We start from the raw sequence: 19,724 nt of genomic DNA on the forward strand, positions 1-19,724 counted from the left end.
GCTGCTAGGTCTTGGATGCTTTGTATCCACTTCCTCATTCTGTATTGCTTACCACACATCATCTCATAGTAGCAGACTCCCTGAATCCAGCACTCAAGCAGTAAAGTGACAAAGAAGCTGATTGCAAACAGATATTTTTAGTATGTGTACATACTTCTGTTCAACACTGGAAATCTTAAAATTGCTTTGTTTCCTTTTATTTTTCCTACGCATTTCATGTTCCATTTTTAGCTGTGCTTGCATTTTACTTGGAACCTGCACTCTTAAGTCAGATGGATGAATTATTGCTTTGCTTTTTTCTGGGAAAATAATACTATAGAATGGTCACTCCAGCATACACAAGTACTACTGGCAAGGAATATATAGGTAGTTTAGATTTATATGGCTGTAACTGAAAGCAGAACTTGGCTCTATTCTGCCTGACTGTCATGCAAAGAGATAGTCACAATGGGCTTTAGTATGAACTTGGCTCCTAGAAATTACAGCAATAAAAATAGCAATGCCATAATTTGTTAATTCTAATTATTTCAAAACTTAGACATGCAATCCTGTTCTTATAGAGATGTGCTGAACTGAAATGCCTAAAAAGAAAGTAGTTCTTTTACCAGCATAATACAGACAATAATTCCTCCAGAAATTTATATCATGACCATCAGTGCACAGTTTGAACACTACAGGCTCTTCTAGATAGAAAAATGAAAAGTTTCTTTTCCGTTATCCTTAGGGTAAACCTTTTTTTCATATTTGCAGAGTTTCTGAACTAAGTGTCTGTTATGTGAACTGTACATAAATGTAGAGAGGCATTATGGTGGCTGACCCATGCCTTGGACATCTGCATGCATAAATGCCACCAGCCAGGCTGTAAGCCTTGTATCTAGCAGAAGAGGGTCAGCAGACCACAGCCAACAGGAATCAGAAGCAAGAAAGCAGTTATATTTTTTTTCTTATTTTATTACAAATTTTCCATAGGGATTTGGGACTTTTCTCACAGCTCTACTGAGTATCCAAGTCTTATCCATCTCCTGTTCTTGTCTTATAGATGGTAGTGGCACTGATTTACCTTTTTGTGTCTGTCAATCTCCAATTAACAATGTTTTAGATCTTAGCAATTCCAAGCAGGTCCTGCTGTGCAGTCTGTCCATTGACAGCTCAGAAACAAACCAAAATATTTCACTGAAATACCACATGCAACTGTTATATCTTATTCATTTCTTGAATGCATGTGCTTACATTCAAGTTAATTTAGGGCTGATGACAAGTACCATATTTGCCAAGCCCAAAATTTCACACAAATGCCCCATGTCTTCATTATGAAGTTGTATCTTTTAGTTGCCCATGAATTCATGTGGCTCTTCCATACCGTGTGAGGTTTCTTCCTTCACATCCTCTTCCTAGGGAGAGTTGTGCAGATGAAGCCAACATGTTTGGGTAGTGTTTTTCTCAAGATATGACTTTTTGCAGCCAGTTGAGCTGCACAGTTGTCACACTGCATATGCTGTTAGTTAGTTCCTTCCTCAGTTGCCAATTCCCCTACAATTTCTGAATCCACTGGCCACTTTCAATCACATTGCTGAAGTAGAAAAGGTATCAAAGATAAGAGGTTACTATAAAGAAGTGAAAACCAGGGCTTGGATAGAGGGCAGAGACACCAGTTAGTGTCCTGAGTGAGGGAAGGACTGTAAGGTGAGAGCAGTAATTATCTGCCCTGTTTGATTGCCAGTTGGCAAGGAACAAACATGTCCCAGAGAGCCAGTTCGTACCACATGGTTCAAAACAGGCAGTGGCACATGTTGCTTTTGTCTCCCGGGAGCTGGAGAACTATTGGAGAAGAGATGAGAGTCTGTGACATATTTCAGGTAGTGAGTGGAAAAATGAGGTCATGGGAAATGGTTATATTGCTTGTGATTACATAGATGAAATCCAGAATTCCCATAGAAAAACAGGCTGCACCAATGTGCATGATCAGTAGATAACTTGTTTTAATATTTGCCTGTTCACTGTTCCCTGCAGAAAATATAAGTTTTGCAAAAGCCTTGAGCTGGAAGACAGAAAATGCTGAGCTGCAGGATGTCCCTGGAGGCTGGTGAAGAGCAGTTTGTGTTCTGCACAGAGGGGTTTCCATGTGCAGAGCTGTGCCCTCAGATTCCCCAGCAGATACAGGCAACTGAAATTAGTTTAGCTCCAAAGACAGACAATTAACTCACTCAAATTACCTGATTGTGGTGGACAGAGTACATGTCCACAGGCTGCTGCCACAAGCAGCGTTTTGTTAAACTGCAGTTCAGTGACTTGCTCTGACTTCACTGTGATGCTGCAAGACACAGAAGAGAATAGCTAGAACAAGAGTTTAGCAGGAAGAGCACACCTGCTGGACAATACCATCGCATCTTCTCATCTCTTTTTGTACAAAATTACCTATTCCCAGTAATGACACTTTTTTTTTTCTGATGTGCTTATCTTTTTTTTCGTCTTATGTTTCCCCATAGAAAGAGTAACAATTGCAACTAAACAAGGGAAGAATCAGGAGAGGAGGAAGAGGCTACTGATATGTATACTGTGACAGTATTGCTTTCAGCAAACAAAAAGAAACATTCCTCTAAAACAATCATGCTATGCTGAGGAAATTATGTTGCCCCATCATGGAGTCCTTCTGACTGACCATTAGTCAAAACCAGAGCTCTTTCCTTCCCTGTCTGTGTTTCTACACAGAACAGACACATGGGTAATGAAGATGACTGCCTGAATGGGCTTTGCATGTGACCTTTCTCCAAAAGCAATTCTTTTCCATCAGTTTTCCATCAAAATCCTCCTGTCCAGCTAATTCCTGTGAGGCATCCTTAGGTCTCCCAGCTGGATGGCTAAAGCATTGGCCTATTCCCTGACCTTGGCACACATTTTGTCATTAAACTTGCAAAAGCAAGCAATTCTTCAGACTGGCAGGCCAGGCAACAAATCCAGACCTTCAGAAACCACACACTATGCACATGTTTTGTTTTACTGAAATCACTGGATTTGGCCAGCTGCTGACTCCTGGATTAATGACCAAAACCTCCTCCCATCAGGTGTCCCACTTAGCTTTTCCCTGGAGAAATGGGGTAGCCATGAGACCTGCTGGGATTTGAATCCCAAACTACTTTGGACATTGACCTTTCCAACACTGCATGAATTTTTTAAAACAGTTACTGAAAGCTCAATTAATGATTTATTTATTTTATAATTAGTCAGCCCTAAGGAGGAAAAAGGGATGGACTCTGACAGCTCCTTGGTCCCAGAGCTGCTTATCAGCATGTGTAGTAAACAGGGAAAGAATCATAAATATTACATTATCCCTCAAGATAAGGGATTTCAGAGTGAAAGATTGCTTCCCAATAGCAAATTTCAGGGCAATGTCGTGGAAATGGGTCACAGATTCCTGGAATGTAAAGTCTACCCTGGGTCTTCCTTAGAGCAATGGGTTGTCTTCCACTCCCACACAGCTCTCTTATGGTTCCCAGGCAGCTCCACTTCAGCACAGACAGTCAGGGGTGCAACCTGAAGGTGTCTGCATTATCTTCTGCATTAGTGACCTTTAGGAAAGGAGTAGAACCCCCTTTCATTTCTCATTTCAGAGAAACACAGTTTCCCAGCACACTGACTGCTATTCAGATCTCTGCCTGTGAAGAGATGAGGCATTTTTGCTTGCTTTGGGAAAAAGTGTTTCTTGCAGGCTAAAGGAACCATGTTCCCCATGGCCCATGCAGCCCCTGACACTGTCAGGGGCTTGCTCCACCACTGCCTCTCTGCAGTGGGAACTCAAGGAAGCCTGGACCAACCCCACCAAACTCAGCCAAGTGGGAGAGAGGAGCCTCCAAAGCCCATTCCACCGTCCTCTGGGCAGGGATCCTGGAGCTGACAGCAGGAGATGGTGATGGAACCCCTCTGAGAGAGAAACAATGCTCCCTCATCCCTGTAGGAAGCTGCTCTGGTTCCTGGCTCTATTTAGCATTCACAGTGATGACTTGGCATGTTCATGCTCTCTACATAAATCCTGATAAACTCCTAACCTCAAAAACATCCTGTAACTAGGAGTTCCCGTGTCTAGTTGCCATATTGTGTGAAAAAGTGCTTCCCCTTATCAGTATTACATTTGCTTCTGCTTCTGAGTTTCACTGAATCTCTAGTTTTAAAGACAATGCGAATATTAATTCCTCCCCCTCTTATCTATCCCACCCACTCTGTTCATACTTTTCTCATGTCCACTCTTATTTAATCTGCTCTTCAATGTGAATTCCTCCAACTGTTTTCAATTTCTGCTGAAGAAAGTTTTGCTTATCCATGATACTAATGGCATCAGTCATTATTTACCTGACTTGGAGAGGACCAGCAGACAAAAAAATCAAGGCCACTGTACCCCATTATTCAAAAATTAGATCAAGCACCAATTCTTTTAATATAGCTTGAGAAATAACTTCAAGGAAAGTCTTAAAACAACATCTTCTCTCTCTGTTTGTAGCATAATTATACTATTATTATATTCTGTACAGTAGGACATATGTTTTATTGATTTTTCAAAAACATAGCTTTTTTAACTTCTATTTAAAGAACTCTTGGCAAACTGTATATATAGAAAAACACAATTTTTTTTTACATGCTTTTAATCCCTTCCCTAAACAAATCCTCTGACTTGAATGTTTTATATTTTGAAGGCACTAGGGTTTATGATTTGCTGTGTGATGCTCACTGTTAATGATACCCATCACATTTTTGTGGTATCAGGATTATCTCTTTTCCATAAGTATGCCATCATAATTCAAAACAGCAGCTTTCAGATATGCTTTGTCTCAGCCCAAGGGAGATCACATCACTTTTTTTACACTTTTGATGGAGCTGCAATAACTAAAGTCTAGTTTGCATGGCACTTCCAGCCTTTAATGTTTAATTAAAGTGCCCTGGTACTATTTAAATACTTATTAATTCTCCTAATATTTGGCCTGACTGTGAAGTCAGTACAGCTACTTTACAAAAATAGTACATTTCAGTAGTACTTTTTGAGTAGTATTAGTGGTACTAATGGAAAAAGAATTATACCTGGACCGCAGCTTCAGTTTGCAGAGCCACCTTGTCTGTTCCACTATAACCTTTCCCTAAAGCTCCCCCTCTAGAGGGAGAGAGGAATCTGAGGAAATTATGTTACTGCTCTTCTGTCTTCATCATGAATGCAAGAGTCTCCCTTCTTCTCTTCCACTGTAGAGAAGTGACAGAGCAGAACAGAAGAGCCTCAATTTATGTGTGAGCTTCAGTTGCAATGTGACAGTGTCGTTTATTGATGTAAAGGAACATTAAATATTTGCAGGTTCTTCAGGATGTTCTGTGTTAGTTCTGCAATGAGGAAGAACACCTGAATGAATATCTTAGCTGTCCTCTCAAAAGTAACCTCCTTCCCTCTAAAATAATGATCCTTATGAATGACTGCTAAAAGTATTTGCATTCCCAGAAGCCACACCAGGACTATAGCTGATCAAAAAGCTTCTAGAGAAAGCTGTCACCTTGAAATTCATGTTTGTATCAAAGTCAGTGCTGAGACTTAAAAGCAGTCCCTTGACCTGATTGTGTTGATCCACATTCTGTAACCCAAGGGAGTTTATTTTTATTGTTTCTCTAAAATAAAAAAGGTACGATTAAAAATAATAATATATGAAAACACAAGCAAAGAGGAAATGAATAAGCATTAAGCTCAGAACAATGGGATGGGTCAGAAACAACGCACCAGGCCAAATGAGAACAGCAGCCTTGGCTCTGGCCCTTCAAGGGCTTCTGCATGTGCTTAACTCTATTTCCCCTGGCCCGATCCTGCACTGACTATGTCATTAGGGCCCCAAGTTCAGTAAGAGCAAGGGCAAGCTCTAGTGAAATCTTGCCCAGGCCTGTCTGTAACTTGATGAGCCTGACAATACCTCTGAAGTCATGCTGGTGTCCTGCCGAGGGAGAATTTATATTCCCTATGGGCTTGGTGATGACTTGGTGTGGGGAGGTGAGCTTCCAGAAAGGGGCTGATGAGGTGAGGTAGTCACGGTTTCTCTCTGAGATCAAAAAGAGTTAATGTTTCAGCAGAGCATCCGGAGACAATGTATCATGATGAGTATCAAATCTTCACCTAACATGGTGTCTCTGGGTATTTTTGTTCAAAGTGAGACTACCACATGCTGGAGTGAGTTGCTGTTTGGTTTATCAACAGATGTGTTACATCCTCCTTTAGGAGTCTGTGCATCCTTTTACAGTTTTAGAAGGCATTTAACCAAATTGTCATCAACTCATTTAGGCTGAACTGCATGTTGAATCAAAACATCCCCACAGAGGTGTGGAGGAATGGCTATGGCTGAGATTGTACCACTCACATTAAGTTATCCCAAGCTGTTAAATAATTTGCCAGTGGCCTCTTAAGCAGACTCAGAGAAGTGGCTGAAGAAATCTGCAGCTAACTGAAGATGTGTTGTTCTCAGCTGCAGCCTGAGAATCGGAAACATCGGTTATAAAGTAGACAAAAATGTAAATAGAAGAGCGATGTGTTGACCACTGCAGGCAAACACAGGGAGCCAGGGGAACAGAAAGAACTGTAAGTCTTTGTTCAGATGCTGTGACACAGCTGACCTCAGGGTGGCTTAGGACAGAGATCTGCTACAGGCCATCCAATCATTCATAGGAAGTAGAAGAAGCTTTAACAAGCATTTGTACAAGATATCCAAACAATGAGATATGGTGGCAGTAGGAGATTTTAGTTACTTTAAACCATGCAGAAAAAACAATAGGGTAACTTAAAATCTCTCAAGTACATAACCAAGGTTTTCAGCAGGAGTAGAAGAGTGAGCAGATCCTAAAAGACCTCTATGTTAAAAACAGAAGAGCAAATACCCCTATGCAGAAGAACACCAGGCACAGAGGTGCTATTCCAGATGCAGCAACTTTCTGAGGACTTTGAAAAACCTGTACCACAGAAAGAAGTAACCCGAACATCTAGCTAAGTACAAGGGAATAAGACAAACAACAGGGTACAGAAGCAAAGCTGCTACAGCACAGAAGGCATTTCAACTAGGAAAGGACATTAACGGGAACTGGAAAAGATTCTATAAATAAATACATTTTAATTAGAGGAAAAAAAAAGAAAGTCTTGATCCATTGCTAAACAGGAAAAGATATCAAATAACAAATGATGCAGAGAAACCTAGTGTGTCTCTTGATCCAGCCCTTATTTAAAAAAAGATGTTTGTGACCAGCCAATTAATCAAATTATTTTTAAAAAGAAGTAGGACTGCAGGTCAAAACAGGAAAAGACCAAGTTAAAGAATATTGGATGAGCTAACTGCGCACAAGTCAGTAGGACCTAAGAGAGTTCACCTGAACTTATCCAAGAAATAAGATAAAGTAATATGCGAATAGCTAACAGTTATTGTAAAGCAATTATTGTAAAGGACTCACGTAGAACAGGATGAGCCTTGAAGCAGAGGAGAAGGGTGACTATAGTGCTGATCTTTAAAAAGGAATAATGAGACCCCAGGAAGCCATAAAACACTCATCCTGGTTTCCAGAAAATCTGGAATGCGTTATTAAACAATCAGTTTTTAAAATACCTAGAATTATGGTATGGTGATAAAAAGCAGTCCACCTGAGTTTGTCAAGGACAGATCATGTCAAACCTGTCTGATTTCTCTCTTTCTGACAGAGTAGCTGGCTTTAGTGAATAAAGAAGAGCGAGTGGATGTGATTTATCCTATCTCCTGATATGGTCACATTAGGTATGAACTAAATGTAATCACAACAAGACGGGTGCACAACTGGGTGAACTTTACTCCAAAACCACAGTTATCAATTGTTCTATCAAATAGGAAGTTGTTCAAGTAAGATTCCTCTGGGATTTTTTCTGGGCCTGTTTCCATTCTTTTCACTAATGATGCAGATGATGAAATCTGTGGTTACCATTAAACTTGGAGAGGCTAAAAGAGAATCAAAGTCAGAGGATCAAAGCACAGAAATTATCTGGAAAGATGGTCCACAGCCAACCTGATTAAGTAACTGCTAGGATAAAGTGCTGCTTTCAGGGAGGAGAAATCAAATTCCCAGCTATAAAGCTGGAAGAAATTTGTAAACAACGGAGTAGCAAAAGAAGGTCTGAGGGATGTAGCAAATGACAAGTTGGATTTGAGTTGGCAGCGCAGTGCCCTGGAAAAAATTAAATATAAATACCTGAGTTGTATATATGAAATATCATACATAAGACAAAGAAAGTAATTATTCTGCTCTGCACTTTGGTGTGGAGGTCTCAGTTGAAAGGTTTTGTCAAGTTTTTGTTACTGTACTTTAATAAAGATAATAGATATACTGGACACAATCCAGAGGAGATCAACAAGTACGATCAGAGATTTGGAAAATGCAGCCAGTGAGATAGAAAGAATTGAATTTGTTTAGTCTATAGAAGATTGTTTAGGTTAGAGAAGATGAAGGTGAGGCAAGACTATTTCCTCAATGCACAAAAATCTCCAATAAAGATGACAACGAGCAAGTAAGTTTCCTTACTGAAAGTAAGGACAAGAAGAGATCAGCTAAACACTCAGCAAAGGCTGCCTAGGCTGGAACCTGGGGAAAGCTTTCCATCCATGGGTGCAGTGGAGCAGAAGGTTGTCCAGCCTCCTTCACTGGAGAGGCTCAGGTGCAGGTTAGGGAAATGCCTTCTAGAAAGGGCGAAAAATAAACTAGTTTGAGCCCCAGGAGATCTGTCTCATTGGAGACCGTTTGCTGCCTGACCCTGCAGCTTTGAGGCTTGGTAGCTGAGGGTGCAGGTGTGTCATTTCTGATATTATAATGCAGTGACTCTGTTAGTACCTTAATAGCAATGACTTTATATACAGTAATGATTATCCTAAACAGCCCTTATCCTCTCTACCAAAAGCCCTTGCCTATCAAATTTCTTCTGCTTCTAGGGAGTTAAGGCAAATATAATGAAATAAGTTAATGTCTGCTGACATCTTCAAGAATCTGTAGTTCATACACAGTCAGGCATAACTCACCTCCATCACTTGTTATTCCCCACATCAGAAAAACTAATGGCTAACAGTGTTCAGAAAACCTAGCCTAAATTAAATCTATTAATTGAAACTCTGTTTCCCCCTCTTTTTAATATGCTTTTATGTATCTCTTTAAAATTTATTACCTAATATATATATATTTAATTTTAACATTTCAGAGGTGGAATGTTGCTGCTAATTTATTTCAGTGCCACATTTTGTTTTCTTAACTGCTCGGGTCTTGCACATCTGGTGAACAAGCAACATTTTGTGGGGGCCCAGTTATTTCCTGTGGGGCTCTGATGTGTTTTGTCCTATCACTGCACCAGTCTGCAAGTGACATGGAGTTAAGGTACTCAGGCTGCTTTCCTGTCTTGAATGCTGTAAATCAGTGCCAAAAAATAAGGGCGTCAGGAAACTAATGAAGAGGAGAAATGGCAGCAGTCATCAGAACAGATGCCTCCAGGTGATGGTCAAAGATAGTATTAGGGAAATGATGGAAACTGCTGCAAGGGACTCAAATGGGATAGTGTCATCAGCAGATAATTGAATTTTATAGTTAAATTAGAGCTGTTCTAATATAGACACGATTTTTGATTTCACAGTTAAAGCACAGTTCCGTTTTGCACTGAAAACAGGAATTCAGCTTCTTTGTTATGTTTGAAAAATACAGTCTCCTCCTCAAATTGGCAGCACTTATCCCTCTGGGTACAAGATGAATGGTCTGGTAATTTGTTAGTTTGTGATTTGCAATTAATTAGAAACTTAGTCCTTTAAGAAATCTGTTCCAATTGTTCCTTTGTTTGAAACATCTCAACAATGAAATAAGGCAGACCACAAAAATGTCCCATCTAGTCAAATTCTTTGGAGCTGTGCACACAGATAATAGCTGAATAAATTGGTTTGCAATTAAATTTTTTTTAACCTATTGCAGACAGGGAATATGGTGACTTCAGCAAAATCTCATCCAATCATCTGGTTTCCTCTAGAGGGAATCTAGACATGCTAATCCCATTGGCTGTAAGGATTTACATTAATTAGTCCCATTGACTTGTTGAGGGCTAAATGTATCAAGAAGACATTACTTGGCCAGTTCTTTTGATTTTTTACTTTGTGATTTGGTGCACAAAAGGCTCCCTTCAGCACTGCTGCTCCAGTGTATATTTAAGAGGCATTGCTGAAGAACCTGAGGCAATAGAGCTCTTGAGAATACTGAAGTATTCAATATTCAGGGACCCTGTGCCCCTGTGACTCAAATATCACCCTCAGTTCCATCACTAATGCAGCACACTAAACCACTAGTTTCCACCTCTGACTCTAAGATGCTTAAAAAACACAATTTCAAAGGGGTCCACAAACAGTAACTAAGAATTAGCCTATTACGGAAAAACCAGATTTGTTACACTGGAGTATATGCTTTCCTTGGAATTTTCACAGTGGTCCCCAAAGTGGAAAACAAAATTAAATAAATCAATAGCAGATTTGATTCACTGTCTTCACTATTTGTTTGCTGTAGCTCTGATTGTCTATATCAGTTGTAAAATCCTGGCATGGAGCTGGATAAAGAAAGCAGGAGTAAAAAACAATATACATTTAAAAAAAAAAAAAAGAGGGACATCAGCAAAAAGAAAAAAGGTAACAGACAACAAGAAAAATATCACTTTATCCCAGGAGAAGGAATTAAATGAGTTCCTTCCATAGACACTGTGGCTGACAAGAGCTTTGGTAGAGTACAGAAGTATCCTTGGAAGGAGGAAGTCAGTGCAACCACGAAGACTGTCCCTCTGTCACCTGCTAAGGAAAAGTTAATGTGATGCCAAGGCTAAGAAAGCTGCTGTGGCAAGTAGGGGAACAGCTCTTCACACTCCAGCAATTTGAAAATCCAAGCACAACGAAATTTGATTGTGTTCTGGTAGGAAATCATAACAAAAAATTAAAAAAAAAAGTCACAAAGATTCTGACTGAAACAAAAAATGGTTCATTTGGGTAATTTTATGAAAGCTGTTAAAAATATTTCTATTACTGCTGCCAATTTATAAATGAAAATGTAGTTCAGAAGCAGAAGAATGCTTCTGTTTAGAAAAAGTTGAAACCAAACATTGTTCAACATTTAAACAGTCTGAGTTCTTTCCTTAAAGAAAACAACTTGTTGGTATTTATCCCAAATTCATAAATAACTCTTATTCTCCCTTATTTGTAGAGTGGGATGATACCATTTGCCAAAAAAAAAAAGAAAAAAAAAAACCCACCACAAAACCCAACAAAAAAACTAGTATCTTCCTAAATCTTAAAATAACTAAAACCTTAAAATAACTAACATCAGACCAAATGGTCAGTCAGACATGAACTACATCCAAAGATTTAACAAAGATCTAATACAGGAATGACCCAATGCCTGGGAAAGAAAGCGGTCACTGGAACGGGCAGGATCCCTGCCAGCCCTGAGGCAGAAGCACCCAACAGTGAGCCCCACCAGGGTGCAAAGCAGCCTGCATGGTGTGGAAACTCGTCTGTGACTGCCAGCCAGGAGACGAAATCAGGAGGCATAAAACACAAGGGAAATGCAGAACTGCACATCTCCCATGACAGAGAAGAATCCCAGAGCTGCTGAAGCCCATGCAGGGTTGCAAACTGATTCCTCTGCATTATCTGTCAGGAAAAAACACTGCCCAGCAGAAAGTGTGAGAGGAAGCTTTTACCCCACAACAGGAGGGCACCATGGCTGCTCCACCCTGTGGGTCTGGATGCAGGGAGGTGATCCTGGCCTGTGGGATGTGACCCTTTGATGCACTGGGGGTATGGCAGAAGAAAGGGGACTCAAGAAGTCCCAAATGGCAGAGTGGTGGCATATGCAGGTGAGAAATAGTCAGGGCATGAGGGGAAAATCTGCTCCAGGAAATGCCACGCCCAGGAGAGCTATATGGGGTGTCCTGCACGTGGATGCTGTGGTGCAGACTCGGGATGGGAACCTCAGGAGCCTTAATTTTCTTCTGGTACCAGAAATGTTTACCCTGGGGACTGGGACAAAGAGGTTTGTTTTTTTCTCCATGCTTCTGTTAGGAATACTTCTGGATTTCCTGTCCCAAAATAATAAGAGTTTAGGGAGGATAAGACATGAATTCCTTTCTGTTCTGAGACAGAGATGGAATGGGCTGACGGAGAGGCGCTGACCCAACAGGAGGTGTGCATCCCCCAGGGTTTCCTCCCAGCACCTCCTCTGGCCAGACACCCCCCAGCTGACCTTCCTGCTTTGGAGGACAGGGTGGCCAAGGCAGGTGTTCCTCAGGTTGCCCCCGTGGGAACATGAAGCTACATCCAATGGCTGGAGGTGTGATCTAGGCAGTCAGTTCCAGTGTGCGTGGGTCTGGCACAGTTCCAGTCTGCAGAGAATTCAAGGTTACAGTACTGAGCAAGGCACTGTAAAGGCTTGCATGCAAGACCACTCAAACCCTGGAGATTATAAAATAATGTAATAATATAAAATAATCTCCTGGAAGCAAACCAGGAGCTGATGTGACCCTGTCCTCTGGTCTGGCAGCTGGACCAGTGCTGAGGAATCACACAATAAAGTAGGTCACAGGTTTCCAAAAGGCCATTTTTTTCCTTTAAGCTTATGAGAAAATGATGATTTATGAAAATCAGCTTGAAGCAAGGCAGTCGTCCTGATAATAAAACCTCAAAAGAGTACGGAGGGCTCTGTCATTACAGTAATGGGCTCCAGATAAGTGCTTCATCAAGAAGACTATACATCATTACTACTTACAGTGTGCTGAAAAGATGGGGCAGGGGGAGAATGAATGACATCTGCTACAAAAATAAACTACAGCAGAAATGGTGGTCAATGCTTTTGTATTTTGTATCATAAAATACTCCATTTTGGAATTCAGTTAAGCCAAACACACATTTTTCACCTCCTCTCATCACCTCAGAGAGCAACTACAATGTGAAGCCCTGAGTGTAACCTGCAGGTCAAGCCTCCCACTGGCCTAGGTGAGTCCCATGTCCATGCCTCCAGATTGTGCCCAAGGCACCCACAGCCCTGTGGTGGAGGTCTTGCTATCACCTGCATGAGCTGCAGAGAGAATTAATTTCTTGCCTCGTTTAAAAGCACGGAGGTGGACAGTGAGATGCTGGGAAAAGCAAATACAGCCTTGCCTGGCACAATCAAAATTTGGTCCCATGACTTGTTTTTTTCCCTCTGAGCGTACTTACAGCTCAGCCACACTCCTGTGGAGGTCAGGATGTAACAAACCACTGCAGAGCTTTGCTTTGCTCAGGTGTTTTGTTAGATTTATGTAAAGGAAAACACTTTTTCTCGGACTTCTGCATGGCTGCCTAGGTTGCTTAACCATGGAAAGCCGCTCGGTCATGAAAGTGGAGGAAAAGCTGAACTGCAGGAAGGACATGGTGGGGAGGGCAGGCTGCTGGGGAGCCCAGCTGGGAGGTAAAGGGAAACAGCCCTCCTGGGATCTCTGACCTTCCTGGGAGACCACCAGGACATGGGAGAGCCAGTGTCTCTAGCCCTGTCTGAGCCCCTGAGTGCTCATTGCTCACGGGGTAACTGTGATGTACCCAAATAAATGGATAAAGTCAAATGAAGCATGAGTTCAGGCTCTGAGCCAGACTTTCAGTGCTGCTTTCTAGTGTTTCCATAGGTCTAGCCACTTGGAAAGCAAAACCTTGGAGTGACAGTCACAGTGGGGTTTCATTCTGTGTCACGTACCATATAAACTGGGCACAGGTTCTCTTGCTAGGCTGCACCCTCAGTTGTATGTACAACTACTTCTGGTTTGTGGCTACCTAAAATGTTTCTTACAATTTATCATCCTCACTAACAGCAAATTTTTAATCATAATTTATGCAGTGCTTTTGTGACTTTCATCCAAAGTAAAATAAATGTAACAGCTGGCGCATCTGTAGTTGAAGAGGGCGATAAAAAGAAGAATAAAGTATCTCTGAAATGAAATTTCCTTTCCAGCACATACACTGGGTCCAACATAAAAGGCACAACAGAAAGTTTAATTTAAAACTAATTTATTGGTGAAATGTTATCAGAATCCCAACGAAGACAAATAAATCAACGTGACACTGGGAAAAAGATCAGCTGGTGAGGATGAAAGCTACCAACATAACAATTCGCAGACGGGGGAAGACTTACACAAACTGGAGTACATCAGCAAAACCAGAGTGAAATGCTCCCTCCATGACTTTGGATTCCAAAAGGAAATAATTTGAGGCTGAAATGCTGACATGTGCAAATATTTGTTCTTTTCACAAGAAGCAAATACTGGATTTTTGACCATGAAACTCTCCCTTGGCCCAGTGCTTCTGTTTCCCACTCACTCTTCAAAAACACCAAGTTACAAGCAAAGAGTGGAGAAAAATGTGGTATTTTTGAGGGATGTTGACTAAACTTCACTAACACCAGGCTTATATGTTTCTCCTTATTGAGGCAAGGGAGGCAGAAACTGAATGACTCCTCAGCTGCTCTAAATCAGAAGACTGTGAATATTGTTTTGCTTTTCTGGAAAGAAGGCCCGGATGTATGAGAAGCAAGAAACAAAAAAGGCTACCAAAAGTTATTTCTGGCTCAAAATTTGCTCAGATACCGTCTCAAGAGAAGAGATGGGCTTTTGGCTGAGCACTTTGCCAGAAATACAGAGACTGCACACAGAGACATTGCCTTCACTGCTCTGATTCCTCTTGCACCAAAGGCAGCAGGATTTGTGTTCTCTTTTACAAAAGGTGCCTGAATCCATTGCTGATCTCTTCCTCTTACTGCTTGTAAACGTCCTATATTTTGGGTGGCTGTTTCCCATAACAAGTTTTTCTCACTCTTTGTGGGTGTTTCATTGGAGAAGAGTCAGAGTGCCCAAGAAAACAGTTTACTCACTATTCCTTTTGGGACCAGAGGCATGAAATCCTGGACCTCTTTGAGGAGCCCCTGCTGTCACAAAGTCTATAGGCTACAATCTAGAGAAGGTTTTAATTTTGCATAAGGCACAGTCACTTAGTGAAGCATTTTGAAGGATGTACTTTGTTTTAATGACCACAGACTTATGAACAACAGCTCCAACTCAGCTCATGCACAATCAGACACAACTGCATTTAATCAATGAATTCACTCCTGTCTGAACCAGGGCTCCAATTTGCCCTCATTGTCTTTCCTATACTGTAACAAGTTATTCCTATTGACTGAACAGAGCATGCCAAAGCTCCTTATGCTTTCATTTATGTGAAATAATTAGCACGATATTCTCTGGGTTTGAGGTCACTCAGCTCTTTTTCCTGTGTTTCAGCATCTGCATTCATTCCCATTCTGTACCAATTAGCACAGAGGAAGCAGAATCCAGCCATAAAGGACAGCTCCTCTGCTTCACAACATCCACTTCATCCAGACTCTTCTCACACAGCTTCTTACCTTTCCAGAAAGGGCACTCACCCCCACCCTGAAAATACCAAACAAGCAAGCAAACAAACAACAACCCCCACACACCTTTTCAGAACAGCAAAACCACAGAACAGAAAGAAGAGTTATACAGAGCACATGACTTTGAATTAAAGTAGAAGGACCGGTTTGTTCTAAAATCAAACTGGCCAATCCTGTTGTTTAAGTAAAAAAAAAAAAAAAAATTTAAAAAAAAAAAAAAAAAGGAGAGAGAAAAAAAAGAAAAAAAAGACCACCACCTATTTTTTGAAACACAGTTTAATTGGTCCTAAGGGGGAGTAGCTCTCCAGGGCAGCTGTTCAGCCAGGGTAGATCAGCAGCTCCCTACTGATCACTGCTCATCTGTGCCAGCATTTATGGAGCTCACTGGGCTCCATAAAGGGGAAGTTGCCACTGATTTCATAACAGAATTGTGAGATGAAAGGGATACAGATTGATTAGGGAGGGAGTCCTTGAGGTTTCTTGGGGTTTATTTCTGTTTTTCTGATGAAGCTTCTCTTCCCCAGGTAGGCTGCATTACTATTGCTCCTTTATAAGAGTTAATGATAATTTTTCAAAAATAAATACTACTCTAGGCTAAAAAGGTTAAAGAGTGTTCTCTACAAGAGCTTCTCAGCTGTCTACTCTTTCCTTGGCACCATGCATCCTGTCTGGTGGCCCTTGGGACCTAATAGAAAACCTTACTTATGTATCTAGATTTACATAAGTGTTGTTTGTGCATAAGGAAAAACTCAAAAATACTGCAACAAGTTCAGGTTGTAGCATAGCAACGTGGTTATGGCAGGGAAATTACCTCATCTGACACACAGTGAGATTCTACACCAGCTAACCAGATCAGGCTATATCCTTGGCACCATTTCTGCCAGGGAGATGTACCCCTTCGATATATTGAGGTGTTTGTTAGACAGAGTAGAGTAGAGATCTGTCCAGACCTGGGAGACCTATTCTGGAGTTCTAGTAGGGCAGATGTCACTCTAGGAGAGAAATGGGACCCTTTGTAAATTGGATCTACCTCATCAGGAGAAAATGGTGTTCAGTATAGCTGATGAGCATCCCAAAGAATGAGGGAAAGAAGCTTTTCCTCCAAATACATATTTTTGTAAGAATGTAGTGTAAGAAGTAAAAAAATAAGCCTGGGAAAAACTCTGTTTTTCTCCCCAAATGCAATAAATCTTAAAGCTAAGACCTATAATTTATCTAAATCTGTGGTTGTAGTTTGATTTGTTTCATTAAATAAACGGTACCAATCACCTTTAGCTATAGTACTAGCATACCACCCCCACAAAGTCTGACCAAAGCAATCTTTTGTCTGCTTCGTTTCTAAACATGATTTTGCATGAAAGTGAAAAGAAAAAATGTGCAAGATAAGCTAATGCCAGACCATGCTGCAAGGGTTGAGCCTGAGCAGTTCCTGGAAGCTGAAGGTCATTGGAATAGCAACATGAAATATTTCATTTCAAAGTATCAGCTTCAAAGCCTCTCCACCACTATTAGGACCTGCGTTTTCATCAAACCTTTTCAGATTGCAAATATGTTGTGTGCCTACTCCTGGATATGAGAAATTATGTAACTTGAAGAAAGATACCTTTGATTTCTCTTCTGTTTTGTAAAAAATTCGGCCAAATAGTGATGCTGAGTTGAGATGAGTAGGTGTGAACTGCAGATATTACACATACCATGTTATTAGCAGTCCATATCTATCCTCACCATCCTTGATTAAATTTCATTCTTACCTTTGGAGTAATTTTCAGACTTCACTGACTGTCTGATCATTACTTTCCAAATTCATTACAGTGGTGAAGTGTCCCAGGAGTGTGGACAGGCTTTTCATCTCTCGTGATGGTAAGTGTGGTGTAATTGCAAGTGATTAACAAAAGACATTCCCTAAGTGGGTCTGAGGGACTCAGATCCCACTTTTAGTCATTTATCTCCAATTTTCACATCTTTTAGGATGCCATTGCTACAGGAAGATTGATGGATCACAGCTCTTTTTCTTGTATTTTAGCATCTGCCAGCTTCACTGGCTGCTTACTCTACACTGGCTTTTTCCCAAGGAGGAGCAGGTGGCACTTTTGATGTTACAATAATTCACAGCGAAAAAGAGAAGCCTGCAGATGGACCTGGCAAGCCACAAGTAAATTGCCTGCTAACAGATTCATGTTCTCCAAGCATTGCCTGGATGATAAAAAGAAATGAAGGATCGGATTGCAAAGCGGCCTCTTATCAGGTGATGTCTCCTACTGATACCACACAAGACCCCAACTTTTGAGTCTTCAGCTAATTTGTCCTTGGTGTTGTATTTCTGATGAAGTTTAAGTAGTGCATTCCTAGGTGAGCTGTTCTGCACAACTGGCACAAGCTGGACACACTGCACCAGGGGGGAGACAAACACCATGGTGTTTGTTCTTGCAATCTGTAGCATGTCAAGCACACATACAGGGGCCATAGGTCTGTTTAAGTTTGAGAATTTTCTATTGTACTTTATGGAATAAACATATTTCAAACAAGAAATTAGCCTGAAGAGGATTTCAGCTCCAGATGCCTCTGGGGCAGACATTAAATGCTGATTGAAGTGTCTTAGTCAGTGTTCTTCAGACAAAGGAGGTCTGAGTACTCCCAAACTGTGAAGCAATGAAGTTCAACCCAGGAATCGTATCTTCCCCTCACAGACAGGATTTCTACACCAATGTAATTTCATTTACTAACTGCAGGGTTTCTTTGTGAAATGCAGATTATAAGGGGAACAAGGTCCTGGTTCTGATGCCATGTTTTGGGTAGATCTTAATCTCCAACCTTTTTCTCAGGGCGTCTTTTAAGATCTCTTTGGCCATTCTGCCATCAGTAGAAAATTTACACAGATATCCAGTGGCAAGGTTTGGTCTGACTAGTTTTACAAGACTGGGATAACAATAATGGTCTATTTTAAATCTCATAGCCAGACTGAGAAAGAACAGTCTTATCATGCTACTTCTGATAGCAAATCTCCATACACACAAACCTTAGATGAGGGATCAAAATTCTGCTGTATTTCTCAGACTCTCCTGCTACTATGAAGACCAACAAAAACATGGATTGGCAGAGAGCCGTGCCCAGAGCCTGGCAGCTCTGCACTACTTCCTGCCACGTGAAGTCTCAAATGGCCCTACCGTAACACTTCAATGCTCTGCAGAAAACACCACGTAGTACTCTGGAATGGCTGGTCTAACTGGGAGTGAGAAGGCACTAAGAGAAGCAAATAATGGTTATTGCTATTACTAATGTAACCAGTGATAAGAGTCAACAGCAGCAACCAATTTGCTCTTTCGGGACACGCATCTAGTCACAGAAAGCAGAAAACGTGTTGTGTTCACAAGGTCCACCATGTGATGCTTCACAGTCCTCCAATATATCTGTCACAGGTAAGCAGGAAAAGCTGTCTTTAACAACTGAAGATCTTTTCCTCTGATGGCTTACTGCTGACCCAAGGCCCAGCAGCCCTGAGAGCTCACTCACCTCTGCTTGATGGGAGTGAACTTTCTGTGAAGAAATCAGTGATGTTAGCTCAAACGAGCAGTGGGAATTTTCTGTGGGATATATGACAGTATCTAACACTGGCAGACAATGTCTGTTCAATGCAACTTGCATGAGCTAGCTGTGGCTCTTCCTCTGTCCTGTACCTGCCCCGGATTCTACTCCTGGGGAGCCTGGGAAAGCACCCTCCCTTCCCTCAAGGAACAGGAGGACCTGACCTTCCCCATTTGCCATCACCCATATTGCCCAGTTTCTATGTGTACACTCTGCATTCAGTGCCACTGCAGCAAACTGAACTTCTGCAGAGCCCAGCTTCCTACCCTTCAGTAGCACACATGATGCCAATTTGTCAGTGACACTGGTACCCCATCACCAACTCCTTTCAGGCTTTTTCCATCTATCCCTGGTGATTTACCTCACTAGAGGGTCTCAGGAGACCATGAATCCTTTCCCTGTGATTCTCTTAAGGTCATGAAGATAGAGCATCCCAAAAGATGGAGGGGGAGGATTTTTCCTTTGTTTGTGAGACAGTTATAGCACTGACCCAGCTCACTGCTATCTTGCAGGCATTAGGTTTAGGACTGTCCAGAACCAGTGATGTGGGGAAAGGCACCAAAGTGACAAAAAGCTCTTCCTCAACTACAGATGAGCCACTTGCAGAGTTTGGCCATCCTAGGGTTTAGGATTGGAAAAGGGACCCCACAGATGTGCACCATTCAAGCACAGCACCA

Source organism: Myiozetetes cayanensis, unplaced genomic scaffold (genome assembly GCF_022539395.1).
Source record: "Myiozetetes cayanensis isolate MyiCay16 unplaced genomic scaffold, myiCay2020 scf10, whole genome shotgun sequence".
Classification (NCBI taxonomy): Eukaryota; Metazoa; Chordata; class Aves; order Passeriformes; family Tyrannidae; genus Myiozetetes; species Myiozetetes cayanensis.